This window comes from Cyprinus carpio, chromosome A1, assembly GCF_018340385.1.
Source record: "Cyprinus carpio isolate SPL01 chromosome A1, ASM1834038v1, whole genome shotgun sequence".
Classification (NCBI taxonomy): Eukaryota; Metazoa; Chordata; class Actinopteri; order Cypriniformes; family Cyprinidae; genus Cyprinus; species Cyprinus carpio.
This window is the reverse complement of record NC_056572.1, coordinates 3,175,089-3,193,833: the sequence shown is the minus strand read 5'-3', so window position 1 is coordinate 3,193,833 and position 18,745 is coordinate 3,175,089. Positions and strand designations below refer to the sequence as shown.

General features: G+C 43.8%; 1 long non-coding RNA gene and 1 pseudogene across 1 annotated transcript; one reads left to right on the top strand and one right to left on the bottom strand.

Annotated features, from left to right (window-relative positions):
* LOC122146692 lies at positions 1–3,024 on the bottom strand. Its single transcript, XR_006161208.1, has 7 exons — positions 2,937–3,024; positions 2,034–2,084; positions 1,783–1,957; positions 1,371–1,674; positions 906–1,014; positions 522–600; positions 1–443 (listed from the first exon to the last, which is right to left on the bottom strand). It is a non-coding gene; the product is annotated as an uncharacterized LOC122146692 (long non-coding RNA).
* An 11,737-nt stretch (positions 3,025–14,761) lies between these two features.
* LOC122146691 overlaps positions 14,762–18,745 on the top strand; it is a 4,075-nt pseudogene continuing 91 nt past the window's right edge.

Genomic DNA, 18,745 nt, shown 5'->3' with positions numbered 1-18,745 from the left:
GTTTTTGTTTACAATGGAAGTTAATGGCCAACAATTTAGTTTGGTTGCCACTGTTCTTCAAAATATCTTCTTTTGTGTCTTGCAGAAGAAAAGTCTCAGAGTGACATGAGGACATTTTCATTTTTGATTCGAGTAAAAACCAAACTACAAACCCTTTTGAATAATATTGTGTTTAATGTGACGTAACACTACAGGCGTCTCATCTACTGCTGAACTGCTCAAAGCATGTCCAATGTTATATATTTATATGCACGGTAAATATGAACAGATATTATCCACATACAGCAGAAACTCTTCTACAGAGTAACCCGGAGGTTGAGGAACTCACACGGTCTGCTGCTCCGCGTCTCTCTGGACCCTCAGCTGGTCTAAAGTGAGCTGGAGATCTGAGACGCTCTCACCTAAATCACACAACAGATCCACCATACGGCTCCGCCTCTCCTCTGAGCACACGAGAGAGGATCAACAGAACCATCTCACGCATCTATACTGGAGTGTGTTTCATCTGGAGATGGACGTACCTCTCCCTTCTGGTGTGTGTGGATGGTGGTATTCGAGTAAAAGCGCTGGTTTCACTGACGATGCCTTCTTGTTGCTCCTCTGCAAAACATCAGACGACTTAAGAGGGCTGCTTTCATCTGTGTTCTCTTGATGGAAAATTGACTATTAAAAACTGAATACAAGTTTAACAGAGCTGACATCAAAATAGTTCTGTGTGGAGCTCCATGCCATGTTTTTAATCTACACATCTACAGCCCAATAAACTACTCACCACTACAGTCTCTCACACACAACATGTCTGTGATTATTTACAAACCAGAAACCTTTGACACCACAGGAATAGATCCTCAATAAATTATGCAGCACTGGAACTGCTTCCGAACAAGCGGTGAACTCTAACACACCTGAACCCTCAGGAGACGCCGTCTTCATCATGGCCACCATCACAGAACCCACAAAAGAGCTGGAGGGATGTCTGAGAGGCTGCGATGTCTTATCAGAGCTCTCGGACTCCTGAGCAGTGCAAGAGAGCGAAACAAATCATTTAATCATTTCTATCAGAAAGCCTTTGGCTCATTCCTCTTTTGCAGCACACTGATAGCAGACAGGAGGGATGCACTACAGAACCCAGAACTAATCTTAGATATTAAACACTAAAGAACAACCAACCAGTGACAAACTGACAAAAACACAACCAGATTACTGAAACGTAATATGAAAATTTAAAATAGACATAAAAGCCCATTCAAGCTATTAATAAACACTATAACAGAATATTAAAATAATGTTTCACACAAATCAAGGCTGGAGACTAGCCAAGCCAAACTCTATTAAATCTCTAGCCTTGAGTAGATGATGACCTCAAGTACCTCGGAGGCTAGGGATTCCTTCAAGATGCCGGTGAGACGGCAGACTCTGTGGTTGAGGACCACGAGATCATTCGGACGCCTGAGCCATCTGCTCTCCTTGTTCCAGCAGCATGCTGCGCGCTTTGTCTCGTGTGCTGTCCAGCTCCTCCTGAAGAGAGTCCTTCTCCAGCCTGAGCTGCTCCAGCGCTAGTCTGAGGTCCTCACACTCCGAGTCTCTCTCTCTCAGGCTCTGTACGTGGCCCCGCAGCAGTCTCTCACTCTCCTCCGTCTGATCCCGAGCCAGGTCGTTTTCCGCCTGCAAGAACTGAGAGAACGAACACACTTCTGCTCTTGAGGGAGTAAGCGGCGTAGCTGAAGCACTGAGAACATTCAGTAATAAGGCTTCGGTGTAACGTCTAATAACGGTCCTCACCTCGCTCATTTCTCTGGCACTGCACAGTTCAGACTGCAGTTGAGTGAGCAGACCGAGCTGGTGGTGATGCATCTCAGCTTCAGCGTGCAGCTCTTTAATCAGGGATTCTCTCTGCGACAGAGCGTCCTCATAGTCCTCCAGCTGCTTCCTGGAAGTCTCCAGCGCTTCCTCCACACTGACAAAAGCATTCCATTCAAAAGTCCATTCTGTACAATTCTCAACAGAACAGGGATGAAAATGTGAAGACATACCGGTTCGCTCTCTCTGAAGCTTGCTGCGCATCAAACACAGACTGCTGCAACCTAAAGGAGAAAATAATATCAGAATACAGAACTGCAACAAACCCACATTCATTATATCTTCTGTGGAACACCACGTCTCTGTGGGTTTGTTGTTTTTGTTTCTCGCTCATACAGTGTAAGTACAGCTCAATGGGGCTTAATGTTAAAATATTCTGCTAAATATCTGTTTAGTGTGTCCTGCAGAGAAACGAATGAATGAATGATACAGGTTTAAAGACAGAGAGGCTGAGTGAAGGATGCAAACTATCCCATTTAATACGATTCATTTTAAAAGGCTTCCATATTACATGTCAACATTTGAAGAGTTCAGATGCAAAACCTCTAAAAGCCATCTGAATTTCTTCTGAAATCAGCAAAAAAGTTATTTCACTTTAAGCAATGAGAAGAAACTTTCAACATTAAAATGAATTTACTGAACATAAGCAGGCCGAATAAAATTGCTAATTCTAAGAGAATTTTCAAATGGCTTCATCTGAACTTATAATTTCAGCAAAAAAAGTTTACCTGCTATAGTTTAAGGGTCCCTCAGAATTTCACATTATTATTTAGGTGTTATTTCCCCTCATTTTCTCAATTATTTCCAACATCAGAACACCAAAGAAGCTGGTACATGCAATACATAATTAACAATTATTTTGCCAGTATTTATTATAAATATCTGACAAACTGTTTTTGGATCTGATGGTGTTGTGCAAAAAAATAAAATAATAAATAATGAAGCAGGAGACTGCTCCCATGATCAATACATCTGAACATGTTATAGCCTGCTTTACGCAGGTATTCTCAAGAATATGAGAAAAGCAATTTTCATTGTGTGCCTGGTTTGAAATGAACTAATCAGCTGCTGCATACTTGCTGGTCTGGGAAGCTGAGGGTCTGCTCCAGGGAGGTGTAGGAGGCCAGCGTGGAGGAGACGCGGTGGCTGAGAGCTCAGTGCTCCTCCTCTCTGCAGCTGAAAGCGCTCCTCTTCTGCCTGATTCAGCTGCTCTCTCATCACAGACATCTCTGACCCAACACACACAGCACAATCAGACCAAGCGACCGGGGCCGCACGGGGAATAAGCCAAATCACTGTCCCACCTGAAGTCATGATGCTCTGCTGCGCTGAAGTCTGAAACCTGCTGCCTGGCATCACGCAAGCTTGACTCTGCTGTGCTTCTAGCTCAGCTTCCATCTGGACATGCACGGAAACAGAGATAAAAAGACAGACTGCAGTAAATGCATGAAGTTCAATGTATAGAAATAATAAATAATGCAATCTCACAGTTATGTCTTAAAGTGCAGTTACGGACACAGAATATGATTCAATGGATCCATGCTGTCGTTACTCTTTATTTGATTGTTTTCAGCTCTGTGATATCAGATACTGATCAAACGGTCTTCACAAACAGATTTCATTTCATCACTCGAATGATAAAAGTCTTAACAGTGTGGGCAGTCAGTTCTACAGAAAACTGGATTTGTGTGGTGTAAGGCTGCACAACATAAATGTCATAATATCGTAGAATTAACATAAGCGTAATACCGTCGAAATAAGACTTTAATTCACCAGTGACGAGCGAAAAAAAAAACAACATTTCTATTATCAATACTGTAGCACAGCTCACACATCGAGTCACTTTCAATAAAACCAACAGCGTGGGGAAATCTTTCATCCTCACGTGAGCCTGAATATTGATTTAACAACGGATGATGTGACCACACATACATCAGACTGATTTTGGTCCGATTTTAAAATCAAATATAAGATCACTGGATCTGTTCTCCACATATTCGTATGTTCTTCTACACAAAACTATTATATAATTTCAGAAAACATTTCTTCTTACTGTTTTTTTTTTGGAGGGGTTCCTTTAAGGTTTGATACAGGTACAGAAACGGGAATGAATAAATAATGAGATAACTTTAATTAAATGTCAGTGGTGCGGTCTAACCAGGTCTCTCTCGGGCCCACGGCTCGGTCTCTCTCTCTGCCTGATGCTGTCCTCTGCTCTCCCACAGCAGCCACACTCCTCCTGACGGAGCTGGAGAAGCACTGGGTTCAGATCCTCCCAATCAGCTCTTTGAGCCTTTCTCAGCTTCTCAATGGAGGAAAAGGAGGCAGATTTGTTACTTTGATACTATCTAAACACAATGCGCACTGATGGTTTAAATGTGAAGTCTCACCTCCGCTAACAAGCTCGTGTGATCTTCGTGCTTCCTTCTCAAATGCTCATTTGCAGCACCGATGGACTCCATGCATGACTTGCTCAGTTCAACCTTTGGGAAGTTCACACAGCAAGGACATTACACACACACATTCAAGCAAGCCTTCACTTCCAGACGGTCTGTGGTCACTACTAAGCTAGCAGCAACCTTATATTTTCATATATAGTGGGTCCGGGATGCAAACGGACCAGTGATGGTGGTAGGCCAGTTTAAGAGCCGGGTCATCAGCTCCTGGTGAGACCCAGCAGTGTGCTCTAGCTCTGCCACCCGAAGCAGCATGACAGTCCCTCATCTGCTGCGTAACGCTGAAGGCCTGCACACAAACACAGACCTAACAGGATAAGAGGCAGAGGTCAACAGGATATTAAAAATGCCATCCAAGATGTAGGTGACTTTTTTCTTCCAGTAGACCAGTAATGAGAGATTTTTGGCTGAAACAGTCAGCCTTGGTGATTCATAAAATGCAAGTCAATGGATACCATCACTCTGAGAGTCAAAAAGCACATCAAGGAACACTAAATGAATATCCATGTCTCCCTGATGATATACTGAGGTCTAATGAAGCCGAATCAATCGACTGAGTCTGTGTGAGAAACTGATCCAGAGATTCAAACAGGAGATTCTGTGGAACTGATTCTTTTCAGACAGTTTGATTCAATGAACTGGTTCAGTTCACCGAGTTCGCTTATCTAATCACATACACAGTTATAGATCATGTGTTGGGTTCACGCGATGCTCATATCGAGTCGAAATGTTGGCTCAGTTCAGTGTCTGTTGGAGAAACTGGAGCGCATTTTCATTTTTCTTTGGGTGAATTTTCCTTTTTAATAAAAATTATCTTGTGTTCTTAAAACCAACAGAAATGTCCTCTCACCGCTTCTCTCTGTCTGCTCTAGGGCCTCATCCATGCGATAGTCCATGTCTTTCATCTTCTGCTCCATCCTCCAGCAGCGCCTCTCCTTGTAAATTCCTCCACTACACACTTCATCTGACTGAGCTACACACAGACGTACGAGTCGTGATTTTGTGACACATATCTCAGCTGACAAAATGCAGTGGAAAATAAACAGTGACTTACCTGTCTAGATAAAGTTTCCTGATCAACATTAACTGAATCACCAATCTGTTTTCCATCTTGAAGATGGCATCCTCCTGCTAGACTTAAACGAATTCTGTGGAAGAACCCGAACACCCCAGGTCTGTAACGCGGTGTAACTCTAAGATGGTAAACTGTAGGTCTCTCACCATCCCAGTCCTCACTGCCTGAACGCCGTCATATAAACTGAGAAGAAGCTCCTGATCATGCTCCAGACTCTGAATTCCTCTCCAGGGCAATGCCATACAGATCTCTGTATCGGCCCCATTCTGCCAAACAAAGACAAGATGAAGAAAATCAACCAGCTTTTCTTCCTAAATGGTTTCTGTGGAGTCGAAGCGCTCCTGCCCGCGACATCAAAATGTTTCTGATGTGAAGTCAGCACAGCGCTTGAAGCCGCTCAGTGAGGAGATCAGGTCTGAGCAATACTGATAACAAACAAACTATCACCACAATATATTCTCCATCATTCTATATCGATATCTATCAAATTATTTTCTCACCACTAATGGAGAAGAACATGCATTCAACATGTTTGCTAGACATCGAGAATGAATTTAAAACATGACTTGTTTATTTAAAAAGTAACATACTTTTTAATCGAAGTCTTTTTTTTCCCCAAAAAATTTTTTTTAAGTTTTTTTTTTTCTGGATTTTGTTTTATGATTTAATGCAAATGTATATAACTTTTTCCAATTCTCGCGGAAGTCAATGACTATTTGGTTACCGACATATCTTCAAAAACATCTTCTTCAGCGTTTCTCTCAACAGAACAAAGACACTCATCTGATGTAAATGATGACAGAATGTTTATTTTGGGGTGAACTTCCCTTTACTGTTCCACATATTGAAACATCCCTAGACCTGCTGGAGGTGCTTGGTGTGCGCACCTGTGTGAGCTCTGTGTGGTCCGGCTCTGGATGAGTTTCTCTCTGAGGTCTGATGGAGAAGCGTCTCTGCTGGGATCGCGGAGCCCGTGCATAAGTGAGCTGCTGGGAAAGAACCTCCACCATGACGAGCGTGGAAGTCAATCTCTGCTCCAACTCCGACGAGACACGTGCTCCAGATCTCCAGGAGTCAGGCTGCACAGACACGAGACACACAGAGACGATGCAGACCACATCAACGGAGAGAAGACAACTCGCGCTTATCTGACTTACTTTTCCACAGCAGAGAGTCAGTCGAAGTGCAGGCATCGGAAACCTCGAGCGCCAAGTGGAGGTATTAGTGCTGCGGCGCTCCGTCCTGCTGAAACGGGGCTCCTTAGACGACGCTGCGCTGCATCTCCACCGCTGTTGGAGCACGAGCAAACACCTTCCCGGCGCAGCCATCAACATCTCCTCACCATCTGTCTGAGCTGCTCCTGAGAGGCCCGTCACCAAAAACCTGAGGGGCGTTCTTCAGCTGCTGATGGTCAAGCGGAAGCCTCTTTTAGTCCCATGTCCTTTTTCTGGGCTGGGTCTTGAGGAACAGGTGTGCAGGCATAATCATCGTTAGCCAGCGATGTGGAGTGCAGCGGACTCTCCGGGAGCTCGGGGCACAGATGCCTCGCCACAATCCCCACCGAGCTGTCACTCATCACAATACCCACCGATCCTCACCACCTGTGAACAACCCTCCAGACACACTCAGACACAGCTTCAGCAGAACGATCACAGAACCGCATGACGTCGATCTCCGCTTCCTCCAAACACGGTGTCTTATCTTTGAGAACGCTGGGTCCTAGGCTTCTCATTTCAGAAAAAGGCACCTTGAGGATAAAGGTTCTGCTCAAAATTAGAAACCGCATCTTCGTTCTCCCCGATCTATTCGCAGATCGAGGGTTTTAGTCATGACAGATGGTCATCGCGGCTGCTTAATGTACAGCGCGTCCTGAACTTTCCATATTATTCTCCTGTCGGCTCGACTCTTTAGTGTTTCCAGGAGGGGACGCCGAGGGACCCACTGTGTTTCCGGACTTCTCCGAAAGCTCACTAAGTACCCCCAATCCCCCGAAGAGCTCCCGAACCACTGCCTACCGAGGACAGTCGGCTTCGGTGTGTTCGAACCGAGCCGTGCGTTCCCTCGGGCGCGGCAGTAAATGTGATCGTCCACGCGTGCTTCCTGGAGTCAGAGCAGCAGAGCTCCGAGGCATCATCCGCACTGACGTCATATAAACAACACACACTTTGCTCTTCTGTGAGATTCTCCGCTGGCTTCACAGACATTCTCTGACACATCCCAATCTCCATCTCCCCCCCAGAGCAACCAAAGCCTTTAAATGTGATCTCTCCTTCCCGCTGGACCGCCTCGCCCGTCCTTCAGAGAGTCCTCCTGATCCTGATAAACCCGGTTCACTGTGTTCTCCAGGATCTTCCGCGTGGAGATGCACGCGGACACAGTAGAAACGCGACCCAAAGGCTGACCCGCTTACTGATGCGAAGGCAGCTGTGCAGACAGGAGTATTCCAGGGTTTCCTGCTGCGAGCTCCGTCATGAGAAGGGATGAAACCTGAACCTCTCCGCGGAACACACGAGGGATCGAACGAGACGTCTTCCTCTCCTTCCAGACGCCTGACGAGAACAGCTTCATCCTGAACCCGCGACTTCTCCTTCAAGACACAACGAAGGACTTTAACACCACATCACTGATGTTGTTCTTCGGGTTCATCTCCGCTGCAAATAAGCTTTTTCACCAGGAGCGACTTCAGCCTGGAAGAAAACAAGACATGGCAGCAGAGGTCACCAGAGGTCAAGGTTAAAAAAAGCAATCCGAGAGCAGTGAAGGAACATCTCAAACCTGTATTTTAAGGACCGTCCTTTAAATTCAGCATTGTTCTGAAACGTGACATCTCTGAAGGCGGAACTCTGGGCTGAAATAAAGCACGTGACAATGCCTGATCACTGATTAGAGCTCAAACTGTCAGATCGGATTTAATCATTAAGCGAGTAATGTTTTACTCACATTCGACGAGCCGCGGACCGATGACATGTTTTCAAAGATTCACCATTCTGGAGTCTTTATTTTTCGACAGACTAACCGGACAACCCAAACTATTATCACTGATTTATTTATATTAAAGCGCGTTCTGTCTTGAACTCTTACCTTTGCGGATCACACGCGCTTTTCTGAGCGTTATTGTTTACTTTAATCCTGAGGGAGAAACAGGCGTTATCCGTTTAACCGCCAGTAGCGCGTTCAAAATAAACGCACGATCACCTGATTGGATAAAGCCACCGGAAACAGCAGCTCTTCTTCTTCTCTGCTTTGCGTGTTCACAGCGCCGCCTGCTGGATACGCACTGGAACTCAGCCATAAACCCTCAAACACACACACACACACACACACACACACACACACACTTATATATAGATATATATATATATATATACAGTAAAGGTCAAAATGTTTGTGAAACATTACTATTTTTAATGTTTTTTGAAAGAGAGAATCTCTTCTGCTCATCAAGCCTGCATTTATTTGATCAAAATATCAGAAAAAAAGAGTAATATTGTGAAATATTATTACAACTTAAAATAATAGTTTTCTATTATGAATATACTTTAAAAACATAATTTATTCCTGTGATGCAAAGCTGAATTTTCAACATCATTACTCCAGCCTTCAGTGTCACATGTAACATCCAGTCTATCACATGATCATTTAGAAATCATTCTAATATTCTGATTTATTATGAGTGTTGGAAACAGTTCTGCTGTCTCATATATTTTGATGAATAAAAAGGTTAAAAAGAACTGCATTTTATTCAAAATAAAAATAAAAAATTCTAATAATATATATTCTAATAATATATTTTCTTTACTATCACTTTTTATCAAATTAACACATTCCTTGCTGAATAAAAGTATTGATTTTATTTTAAAAAAAACAAGAAAGAAAAAAATTACTGACCCCAAATTACTGACCAGTAGTGTATATTGTTATTACACAAATATTTATATTTTAAAAACTTATAGCTTCTTTTTTTTTTTTTTTTTTTTTTTTTTTTATTTTATTCAAAAGTATCTAAAAAAGTATCACATGTTCTGAAAAAATATTAAGCAGCAGAACTGTTTCCCAGCTTGAATAATGAATCATCATATTAGAATGATTTCTAAGAATCATGTGATATCAAATCTAAAAATTCAGCTTTTGCTTCACTGAAATAAATGATAATATTTAAAGTATAATAAATTTAAAAACTATTATTTTACACATTGCAATAATATATCACAATATTACATTTTTTTTCTGATACTTTTTTAAATCAAAATAAATCTCAAGGCTTGATGAGCAGAAGAACTTCTTTCAAAAACCTTAAAAATAATAATGTTTCCAAACTTTTGACCTAACTGTCATAGTATTAACCCTTTTAATCCTGTTTTATTGATTTCAGGTGACGGAACTAAATGTAATTTTTTGTATTTGCTGTCCTGCACTGAGAGCAGCTGTAAAATAACAAACATTGTTCTCGACACCAGATGAAAATGTAATTTTCCAAAAACACTTTAAGATATTTACTTGTATGAATGGTAGCCCAAATACTATTATTTTCAGCCAAAACAAACTGTATTTATAGTTGTATTGTATTGCTGTATTAAATTAGTTTCAATAATTTAATACAATTTGATGTTTTATTAAAACTCGTGTAGGTTTGTGTTGTTCCTGGTTTTTATTAAACTTCTGTACATCAGATTGATTCTCATTATAACGTCGTTTAAGAATCCAGTGGATAATGACTGCAGAGCAAAGACCCAAATTACTAACAGGCTCCCTTTTCAATTTTCTAAACAGTTAGTGTAGCGCTTTTTGTACAACCAACTAAACAGACGCTTATGTCGCTGTCATAAATTTCTACTTACCCCCTTAAACAGTGTACTTCTTGTTTGCTAAGGCTCCTAGTTTCCGCGCATTCTCCGTTACACTACTAGTCAGGGCATCAGAAAGAGCTATAACTGTAGCTGTTTATAGTTCTTTATTTTTAGTATTATTAACAATAGATATCTGGAGTTGTTTGTATAGGACTGATGAGTGTCATATACACATGGATAATTGTGTGATTTTATATCGGTATTCACATTTGTTCTTGTTGTCAGGCGGTAGATTGGGTAGTTAAACCCATTCGTCCTGTAGAAAAGACAGTGGGATCATCAGGTTGAGCAGGAGCTGCAGGATTCCTCGAGCTCTTGACGCTGTTCAGGAACATCCCCTAAAGCCACCGGACATCACTACGTTTGTTCTGACGAATCAACTTACATAAATACTGTAGAAATATGAACTGACCGTAACGTGATTTCACACACAGACCCTGCATCAGTGACGACGCTCTCTTCTCCTCTTCGTGCCCCTGGGTCCTCAATCAGAAAGCCTTCCAGAGGATTGTGGCAACTCATGATCCAGCGCTCTCTGCTAGATCGTGGGCAGGGCAGGCTCTGTGACGACCACATGCATTCTGTTTCCTCCTGAGCCTGATCCTTCTGGAACAATCCACGCACTCTGCTTTTCATTGGTCGACCTTTCATTCCCGGGGCACCGCTGCTCCTCTTTTCACCGGGGTTCGTTCCCAATGCTTTGAGCCCTGTTTTGGATATTGGGACATAACGACCCAAGTTTGTGCCTCACAACATCACAGTGTGACATGAATGACTGTGTGAACAGGTGCTCGCTCCCCAGTAGTTTCAACCCGGCCTCGCTCAGCCACTATCTTTAGCCACAAACCCACCGGTAGGTTTCTTTCCCTCTGCCTCTTGCTTTCGTTTTCTTCCAGCAGGTCGCTCTGTCTCTCAGCCGCGAGAGCGAATCCCACCTGAAACAGATCAACCTGTCAGTGCGCTTAACAGTTGAGGAAACCACCCGCAGCGTGTCCAGAGCTACTGGAATTTCATAAGAAATACAAATGCACCCGATATATCTAACTACATTTTTGCTACAGTTCCCCATTTTGCTCTAAAGGGTTTTATTCATCGGGTTTCTCTGAACTATTAACACATTCCAGATTTTTAAGCGTTTTTTCTTCTTGGCTAGGCAGCTCGTTAAGGGGAACCTTCAAGTCTTTTAATCAAACATGTACAGAAATGCTAATTTTTAATGTTCTTGTAGCTATTTTAAAACATTAGATGAACTTCCAACGAAGAAATATCAGTGTAAAAAAAACAGCATCAACAACCATTGCATATAGTGCTGTATCAATAATGTTTTGTTTATTATTGAAAGAGAACACTTGTTCACATCATTATGAGAAAGGTTCCCTGTTGGCTTGGTTACACTAGAGCAAAATCTTCTCAAATATTCTCATTATCATTTGCAAAAAAAAATTGTAAATGAATATTCTTTTTTTATGACCTAAAAATGAAAGGGTACATATAAATGGTTTCTGTTTGTTCGTCGGATTTTTTTTTACTTACAACACGGGTCACTATGAATAAACTAGATCACTCGAGTAAAATTCACATGCAGTCAAAAGCTCTTCTTTCATCACAAAGTTTTAAATCCAAAGTGTTACCTTCATCAGAGTCATTCTCTTCCAGATGGGCAGGATCTGTTTCTCCCAGCGTCTGTTACATGCTTGTCGTCCTGTCGCATGAAATATGAAGCATTTGACATGACAGTGGTGTTAACTTTTCCGGCATCTGCGAGGTAAATTATCTGGTTTAAACATTGCCGTGTTGCTGGGCGAGCATCTTGCAGGCAGTTGTGCTCTTATCTCATTTGCAAATGGAGGAACTTGGCCCGGACGGAAGACAGGAATGACGCTGTGACTGTTAGTCCTGTCGTGCCTCGAGTGATGACCCACGGCTGTTCCTGACTCGGGCACAACATCTAGCTGAATCGATCAGTAAAATCAATATCATATAAGACATCAGGTTTGAATCATGTACCTGGAGACTGACTCATGCTGGTGTATAATCCGAGGATCTTGTCATTCTTTCCGGAGACGCTCTAGTGAAAATGTTTTGGGTCCCAAGAGAACGTTCTCCTAAAGTTCTCATGAGTTCTCATAACATTTCAACAGGTTGCTACAATTTATCCCATTTGCATGTCTCTCTTATCCCATTGTTCTGGTTGTGTTCTGTTAAAACATAAGCCATGGCTCACACACACCACTACACACACACAACACACCCCACCACACACACACTCTTAAAAAAGTGTGAAAACATTTTCCATTTCTCTGAAGAACCGTTTTCCATATATAAAGGGGGGGAATATTTTGTTCCATTGACTGTCCGAGGGTTTTGTTTCATGGAACCTGCACTGATGCCAGTGAAGCAACCTTTATTTTTAAGGCCTCTCAAAACATAGATGATAGTCCCTTGTTCCCTCTGTTCTCAGGATGAATGAATCCTCACACACTAACTGTCTCTCAGGATTAACACCCACCAACAACAAACCAGTCTCAAAGTGAAGCCTGAACATTAAAAGTCTGGTTTCTGCATTACGTATTTCCATGTTATTTGAATAATCAAAAGGCTCTGACACCGTCGTAACAGGAACCATGTTAATCTCTCCCTGCTCCCCTTTCCTGGGTGTGTTTGACAATTCATCGTGTCCCGAACGACACCTTGAGCCTCTCTCGGCTGATTCCGGCCCAGCACAATCTGCTTATACTCAGCTCGTGGTAAGCTTAATTTCATTAACTACAACACATACTTTATACTTAACTGAAATGAATAGTGACACTTCCATCCTAGCAGGGCTTTTTCCATTTGAATGAACGCCGCAGATTTTCTTCTCTGCCTCTGTATTGCTGACCTCCACATTTTTAATTATCCAGGTTATGCCTTGAAGAAGTATACTGCATGTGTTGGAATACAGCATCTATACTTCATGAGGAAAAGCCCCTCCCGGTCTTTGTAGGATGTCAGCAGTTCCGAGAGGCCATCATGGAAGGTGTTTTTGCAGTTTTGAGGTTGTTTTGTATTTACATATACTACAATATTCTCTCGTGCAACTCTGCAATCATTGGACATAATGACACAAAAGGTATAGACGACTTTAACATCTGCATCCAGTGGGCTGGGTGAGGGCTTGGGCGTCACACACTGCAACGCGTTGTAACTATCGTTGATGAAGCTCATCTGGGAAGAGCAAAGCGTCTGATCCCGGTTCTCCGTTCAGGTCTAGTGAACTGGAGTCAATATGTTTTTCTCTTGAAATATAGAACTGTAAGGTGTATCCTAAACACCACTGCAATCGCTCGTCGTCGCCTTCGGTTCTTGACTGGCTAGTATTTTAATGTAAAGTGACTCTCCTTTGCCATATGCTTCTGTAATTGTTATCATAACCCCTTAGTGTCTCTGATATTAGAAAGGTAAGAGAAATCTGACCAGTAGAAAACAAGAAACAAAAGGATGCCCTCTTCTGGCAAGTTCCTAGTACACAGCAACATTTTGTTTAAACAATATGAAGCACTAATATAACAGTATGTGATAATTTATACCGTATAAATGATTTTATTAAAAGAAAAGCACACAGTTTGTCCTCTCTGCAGTGGCTGAACATGAGAAATGTTTTGCATTGCATGTTAGCCCCAGAACACACCGATATACAAAGTTAGTTTACAGTGAATAGATACATTGTATTATAACGGGGAAGGACCTGGTTATGGTCATTTTTACACACACATCCTGCATAACATCAATATCATCCTGTATATTTGTCATAACACTCGAGAATCATCTTTATACATATTTTGTGGTCATATAAAATCCTGAAACCTAACAATATGGATTGACAATTTACAAAAAAAGTTCATTCATTAACGCTCTATTACATGATATTTATTTTTAAATAAGTTCGGAAGTCGGAGTCTTATGCAGCAAGAGACATGACATCAATGAGTTTTAGAAATGTAAAGTCTGTTTTTTGTGCGTCTAAGCAATTGCTCAAAAGGCGATCAGGAACGTGCGGAAAATGTACTAAACTTAATTCATTTACAAATCGCTGGGGAATCCCGGGAGATTAATGCAGAGAGAAGCACTTGTCAGATAATGATGAGGCCTAGACCGAAGCAAACAGGGCGCTGTGTTTGTCGATACGAAACGCAACTGTCTCAAGTCACGACGCGATGAGTTGACGCTCGTGAGACTAACCGTTCTTTAGCGATAAGATATAGACAAAAGATTACATGAAATAAAAACATACGGGCACACTCCACCAAAAATATAAAAGGCGTAAAGATTGAAGTGCAGCATTCAGACGAGCTCTCCGTGTGTGGTGTGTGTGTGTGTGTGTGTGTGTGTGTGTGGTGAGAAGAGTCTCTCTATGAGTGTGTGTGTAGGTGAGAGTCTGTCCGGCTCTGTTAACGTGCAGCGCATACTCTACTGCGCAGCGCTCTCGTGTGCTGCAGTGCGCGCCGCGGGCCGCAGGTGCGCTGTTGAGCTATATATGCTCCTTCATGGTTTCTGCTCCTCCAGAGTAACTCGCGCTGGGCTCAGATCAGATCATTACAGTCCCATATTCTCCTCATCTCTCCACCTTTTGGGCTGAACAGAAACCCCTCCAGGACCCAAGACGGAAGAGTCAGAGGGGCGCTATGGACATGAAAAAGAGGATTCATCTGGAGCTGAGGAACAGGACTCCGTCTGATGTGAGTAATGCTGAGCAGAGCTCGAGTGTGGTGCTCACACATGCTAACAGTACTGAAGTTAGCCGAGCGAGAGCTGTGTGTGTCTGCACACGAGTGTAAGACCCGCAGAGAGTAAGTTTCACAGTCTCAGCGCTCGCCTCGCGTGTTTTGATCTGACACGACACAGACTGAAGTCGTGCTGAGTAACTATACTCCAGATCGGAGAGATGAAGGCGGTATTGGAGTATCCGTGCTGGATCACGCTTTACGAGTAATATCTGCTTGTTTTCGTGAACTTCTGCGTGGTGGAATATTTATGTGAGGGTTTATTTCCCCGTGATGAGCATGTGTGCCGCGAACATGAGTCTCTGAAGCTCGCTCTTCCTTTACTGCGATGATCTAATAATAAACTAAACTAAATATAATCTGACGAACATGAGAGTTTTATTCTGAAGCGCACGGAGGCTTTTCAAATATATGAAACATATTTAAAATAAAGAACTTCTTCAGACTGCAGACGGTCAGATTAAACACGTGTTCTGTCGGATACATTGTTACTCGAGGCGCAGATTCCCGCCATTACTCGCAGCGCGCTCAAACCGAACGAAACGCTCAACAAAATACTCGCGATGATGATTTTCACACGATTAATGATGTGATCTGAAACTAAACGTGTTCGGAGACGCGCCGCGGATCTGAGAGAGAGAGAAAGCGGGGAAGCCGCGTGTGCGTCTCCTCAATCCGCCGGAAACGCTTCGGTTCGGTTTAAAAACGAACTAAACGTCGCGTCAAATACGATCCTGCCAGAGTTACGACAGCGTCGTGAGAGTTTTTCTGTCGCTATGCTCTCCGAGGAGGCGCCATGTTGTCACTAGAGAAAGAAACTCTCCATTTTTGTCTCGCTGTGAACTTCCGCCCCGTCTCCGTCTTCCGCAGCGGAGTAACGTCACGCCGCTTCCGGTCTCGTGTGCAGTTTGGCGCGCGGGATCTGTCCTGCTGTGATGCTCTGAGTTCTCATCACTGACACAAACACACATCAGTCACTTTTTCTGTTTTTCTCCCCAGTTCAGCAACTCTTCTCCCCGTGTTTAAACTGCTCTCTCTCTCTGTGTGTGTGTGTGTTGTGTGTTTGTGTGTGTCTCTCTGTGTGTGTGTGTGTTCCTCTCTGTGTGTGTGTGTCTCTCTGTGTGTGTGTGTGTCTCTCTCTCTCTCTGTGTGGTGTGTGTGTGTGTCTCTCTCTGTGTGTGTGTGTGTGTGTGTCTCTCTCTCTGTGTGTGTGTGTGTGTGTGTGTGTGTCTGTGTGTCTCTGTGTGTGGTGTGTGTCTCTGTGTCTGTGTGGTGTGTGTGTGTGTGGTGTGTCCTGTGTTTGTGTGTTGTCTCTCTGTGTGTGGGTGTGGTGTGTGTGTGTGTCCTCTCTGTGTGTGTGTGGTCTCTCTCTCTGTGTGTGTCTGTGTCTCTGTCTCTGTGTGTGTGGGTGTGTGTGTGTGTGCTGTCTCTCTCTCTGTGTGTGTGTGGTGTGTGTGTGTTCTGTCTCTCTGTGTGTGTGTGTGTGTGTGTGTGTGTCTGTCTCTGTGTGTGTGTGTGTGTGTGTGTGTGGTGCTGTGTCTCTGTGTGTGTGTGTCTCTCTCTGTGTGTGTGGGTGTCTCTGTGTGTGTGTGTGTCCGTGCATGTGTGTGTGTCTCTGTCTGTGTGTGTGTTGGTGTCTCTCTCTGTGTGTGTGTGTTGTGTCTGTGTGTGTGGGTCTCTCTCTGTGTGTGTCTCTGTGTGTGTGTCTCTCTCTCTGTGTGTGTGTGTGTGTGTGTGTGTGTGTCTCTCCTGTGTGTGTGTGTCTCTGTGTGTGTGGGTCTCTCTCTGTGTGTGTGTCTCTGTGTGTGTGTGTGTCTCTCTCTCTGTGTGTGTCTCTGTGTGTGTGTCTCTCTCTCTCTGTGTGTTTCTGTTTCTGTGTGTGTGTCTCTCTCTGTGTGTGTCCTCTGTGTGTTGTGTGTCTCTCTCTGTGTGTGTCTCTGTGTGGTGTGTGTCTCTGTGTGTTTGTCTCTCCTGTCTCTGTGGTGTTGTGTGTGTGTGTGTGTCTCTCTCCTCTGTGTGTGTGTGTGTCTCTCTCTCTCTCTGTGTGTGTGCGTGTGTGTGTTCTCTGTGTGTGGTGTGTGTGTTGTGTGGTGTGTGGGTGTGTGTGTGTCTCTCTCGTGTGTGTGTGTGTTGTGTGTGTCTCTCTCTCTGCGTCTGGTGTGTGTGTGTTTCTCTCTCTCTCTGTGTGTTGTGGTTGTTTGTCTCTCTCTGTGTGTGTGTGTGTGTGTGTGTGTGTCTCTCTGTGGGTGTGTGTGTGTGTGTGTGTGTGTGTCTCTCTGTGTAGCATGTGGTGTGAGTGGTGGTGTTGTCTCTCTGTGTGTGTGTGTGTGTGTGTGTGTCTCTCTCTCTCTCTGTGTGTGTGTGTGTGTGTCTCTCTCTCTCTCTGTGTGTGTGTGTTACCTCCTGCTGGTGGTTTCTAGGTGCGAGAGCTCGTTCTTGATAACTGCAGATCAAATGAAGGGAAAATCGAAGGCCTCACAGCAGAATTTGTGAATCTTGAGTTTCTGAGTCTGATAAACGTGGGTCTGCTCTCGGTCTCCAATCTTCCTAAGCTCGGCAAACTTGTTAAAAAGGTGAGCGCGCACACACACTCCTGAGTCTGGGCTCTGGTGGGAAATGTGTGTGTGTGTTCTGATGTGTGTGTGTTTTAATTCTCAGCTGGAACTCAGTGACAACAGAATCTCTGGCTGCCTCGATGTCTTAGCTGAAAAACTCCCCAATCTCACCCATCTGAACCTGAGCGGCAACAAACTGAAAGACATCAGCACGCTGGAGCCCCTGGTTTGTACAGACTTCCTGTTCCCATGCCCTTCACACATTAGAGTTTTCCAGTCTGAAAGCGAAACCCTGACTGTACGCTTCTGTGTTTGATCGATTCCCTCTGAAGAAGAAATCGACTACGACACGGAAAGAGCCTCGACCTTTTCAACTGCGAAGTCACAAACTTGAACGATTACCGAGAGAGCGTGTTCCGGCTCCTGCCGCAGCTCACGTACCTGGACGGCTACGACACGGAGGACCGCGAGGCGTCAGACTCCGACGGAGAAGCTGACGGAGTCGACGATGACGAGGATGAAGGTCGGTGTGGACAGCATTCGGTTTCAGGTTTCAGGTTTTTTTTTTTTGGGGGGGGGGGGGTGGATGATGCTCATTCGTGTCTCTTTCAACACAGATGGAGAAGAAGGAGAGAGGATTGAGGATGGAAGAGGGAGGAGGTGTTTGATGAAGAGGATGATGAAGATGAGGATGATGAGGAGGGCAGTGGAGAGGAGGAGGTACGAGTCGACTTTCGAGTGTTGCTCACAACAGAAAACTGATTTAATGACACACACTCATCTATTTCAGGAGGAAGACTGCGGTCAGGATGGAGAAGATGATGACGACGATGATGATGATGATGATGATGAAGGTGAGTTGTATCAGAATGAGCATGGCTTCCTTCAGCGTGTGAGTGATTATGAAGTATTAATGTTTTTTTTTCTCTCTCAGAAGAAGAGCAGGGAGGAAAGGGTGAGAAGAGAAAAAAAGAAGCGGATGATGAAGACGACGACGAGATGATGATGATGAGGACGATTAGGAGCCAATGAACAGCTGTTACCAACCCTTCCCTCTCCTTCTTTCCAACACCTGGGCTGTTCCTGTGGGGCGAGGCTCTTCCGGACGCTGCTCACACGGCGCTCCAGCTGAAGGAGAGTCTTCTGGATCTGGGTTTCCTCGGCGGTCTGCACGCTCGTGTGTCAGAAC